This window comes from Podarcis liolepis, assembly GCF_965112155.1.
Source record: "Podarcis liolepis genome assembly, chromosome: 4".
Classification (NCBI taxonomy): domain Eukaryota; kingdom Metazoa; phylum Chordata; class Lepidosauria; order Squamata; family Lacertidae; genus Podarcis; species Podarcis liolepis.
Window position 1 is genome coordinate 105,040,489 of NC_139558.1, and position 3,521 is coordinate 105,044,009.

Consider the following 3,521-nt stretch of genomic DNA (forward strand, 5'->3'; position numbering starts at 1 on the left):
TGAAGCCCACTGAGTCAGGGGTGGGGTTCTTGGGCCACAGAGTTTGAGTGTAGGGAAACATGCCCACTGAGAATGTCTATTTTTTTTAAATAAATTTTTTATTGGTTTTTCACAATTTGTATAAACACAAACAATACACAATACAAACATACAAACACATAAACAAACATGTATAATTTCGAATCCTTTTTTCTTAAACCTTACTTCGCCGACTTCCCCGTACCTCCCCTTTCTGCATCCCAATTCCCAAATTTGTTTCAGCAAATCCTACCCCTTGATTTTATCTAATTTTCCCTTGTTCTTTTCTTTTACTTAATCTTTTACAGCTGTAGTCCCCTTCTTTCTATAACCTCAACATTTTAGCACTCATTAATTTTACAATATTTCTTAAGGTAAATTTTGAATTTCTTCCAGTCTTCTTCCGCTGTCTCTTTCCCCTGGTCTCGGATTCTGCCGGTCATTTCAGCCAGTCCCATATAGTCTATCACCTTCATCTGCCATTCTTCCAGAGTGGGTAGATCCTGTGTCTTCCAATACTTTGCGATGAGAATTCTTGCTGCTGTAGTAGCATACATAAAAAAAGTCCTGTCTTTCTTTGACACCAATTGGCCGGCAATGCCCAAGAGAAAGGCTTCTGGTTTCTTAGGAAAAGTACATTTAAGTACCTTTTTCATTTCATTATATATCATTTCCCAGAAGGCCTTAATCTTCGGGCACGTCCACCAAAGGTGAAAAAAAGTACCTTCAATTTCTTTACATTTCCAACACTTATTGTCAGGCAAATGGCAGATTTTTGCTAGCTTGACTGGGGTCATGTACCACCTGTAAATCATTTTCATAATATTCTCTCTTAAGGCATTTACATGCCGTAAATTTTATACCGGTGGTCCACAACTGTTCCCAGTCAGCAAACATAATGTTATGACCAATGTCTTGTGCCCACTTAATCATGGCTGATTTAACTGTTTCATCTTGTGTATTCCATTTCAGCAACAAGTTGTACATTCTTGACAAATTCTTAGTATTGGGTTCTAACAGTTCTGTTTCTAGTTTTGATTTCTCCGCCTGGAAGCCAATTTTCCTGTCCTGTTTATAAACCTCCATTATTTGGTAATAATGGAGCCACCACTGAGAATGTCTAGGGGAATCCCAGACTCTCTTGAACCCAAGGTGCAGGTGGGACTGGGACTGGGACGTGACTACAAGGCAAATACTTTACTGTGCAACAGAAGAAAAGATTGTTTAGCCTGCCAGAGCAAACTAAGGGTTATGCTCTCCTTGCCTTTTGAAAATTCCCCCTGAGCCTGAGAAAAGTGGGTCCCAGGAGGTCCCTTCTCCACCAGCACCAGCACCTGCCTCCAAACCCCCCTCAGGACTGTCAAGGAGGCACGAGGCGGGCCAAGTCCCGCAGCTCCTTGGACCCAGCCTCCTTCAAATGCCTGTCTCTGCTGCTGCCTGGGGGACCCAAGACCCGTCTCTATCTCAGCCGCTGAGCTTCTCTGCTTGCTGGAGCTAAAGGCAAGTGAGAACTTTGCACAGAGCCGGTTCTTGCTGCAGCCTTCCAAGGAGGAGCTGGGCAAAATATCTGGGGCAGGTGTGGTTCAAATCTGTTGGACGGGGGTGCTGAAGGGGTCAGCCCAGGGGTTAGGAAGGGCAGCTTGGACTAGGAAGGACGTTCTCAGTCAGGGCCCTTGACATTGCTGCCCAGTGAAATTAGAGATCAAGAAAAGGCAGGTTTTAAGGAGGACTGGAAACCATTTGCAGAATGTTTAAAAAAGCTATTCTAAGCATATAAAGACACAAGTAGGATTTGAATAATGAGCAGCAGTAAACGACGGTTTTTGGAATAGTATGGTGAGGACAGGGTGCAGAATAAGTTATAATATGCAGCAATATTGGAAAATACGGGGAACTACAGAAGGGAAGTCCAATGTCAGATGGAAATTATGGAGGAATTAAAGAGGTATATGCATTAAACTTGCAACCTATTTGTCAGGGGGTTCAGGAGCAGAGACGCAGAGAAGGGAGGAGACAGAGAGCGAGGGGGAGGAATACGAAGGAAGGATGAGTGGGGATGACGACCCGAGATCACCGAGCCTGTCTAGCGAGTCCGAGGATTCCCAGAAGGGAGCGCCAGCAGCCAGAGCAAGGGGGGAGAGCAGGGGGACACCCCAGGAAGAAGGGTCCAGAGAGGGATCAGAAAGCAGCAGTTGGAGATCGGGACCCACGTTCCCAGCCGGGAGCAGCGGGGAGAAAGGGGACCAGATATCGGGCTCCGGAGACTTTCAGAAGGAGGGAGGGCATGAGTCAGGAGTAGTCACGCCCACCTCGGGGAGCGAGGAAACGATCAAGAGGAAAGTGGAGAGTTGGGCGCGCGCGCCAAGTTCAAATGTAACGGAAGCTGGCGCAGCCAGCAGCCCAGAGAGTGAACCGAGTCCCAAAGCCCGCCGCAAGGAGGCGGAAGGGTCAGGGGGGTCCGCGTCAGAAGAGAGTAGGAAAGGAGAGACCCAGGGGGGCAGGAGGACCCAGAGACGGAAGGAAAGGCGCAGGAGGTGGAGCAAGGCTAGGGTATTAAGCTGGTGCGCTAGAGGCGGAGACTCAGACGGGTCTTCGTCGTTCTGACCTAGAAGAAGTAGGGCTGCACGTTGCAGTTTGGAAATGGAACCTGTAATCCAATAAAGACTCTTTGAAACTGAAAAAAAAAGAAAAAAAAAAAGACGGGTCTTACTGTCAGGGCTGCCGCCCAGTCCCAGCTCACATAGGACCAAGTCAGCCAGCGTTCAGTTGAAACTGAACGCTGGCTGACTTGGTCCTATGTGAGCTGGGACTGGGCGGCAGCCCTGACACTATTGAAAAATTACAAATGGTTTTTTAAAAAAACCACATTGCTACCAGGTGGACCCTTTTCAAAGAAACACAGAAGTGTTTTCGTTCACCTTTGAGCGTCTGCTGTGCCATTCCTGTTAAAGTCAGATTAACAGAACGCGAATGCCAGAGGGAGGGAAGGAAGGAAGGAGAGGTTTGACAGCTGAATGAGTTGTCTAGAGGACAACGTGTGTATTATTTATTCCTTCCTTGTTCAGAAGAGACCCACCAGACAGACTCTGTACATGGCTGCAGGGTTTCCACATTCTGGCTTAACTCTGTGTTGACTCTGTTGTCTTCTTAAATGCAGGAAGCACAATACAAAAGAATACCCAACCTTTGTTTACAAAATCTCCTATGAAAGAGAGTCCACCCACCCAGGGCATCAGTTCTGCTGTCGAACAGCTCTTCGCCTCAGGAAGTTATTTCTAAAGCTTACTCAGAATCTCCTTTCTTGTTGTTCGAATCCATCGGTTTGGGTCCTCCCCTTTGGAGCAGCAGAAGACATGCTTGCCTCATCTTCCTCAGGATTTGTTCCGGATCCTGGTAGATTTTCTTCCCTGTGAACTGTCTTCCATCCATAGTGCCTGCTGGGGAGGGAACGGATCCCTGCTTACATCCACCACAGCTCCCAGGAAGCCCTTGCAAGGCCCCAG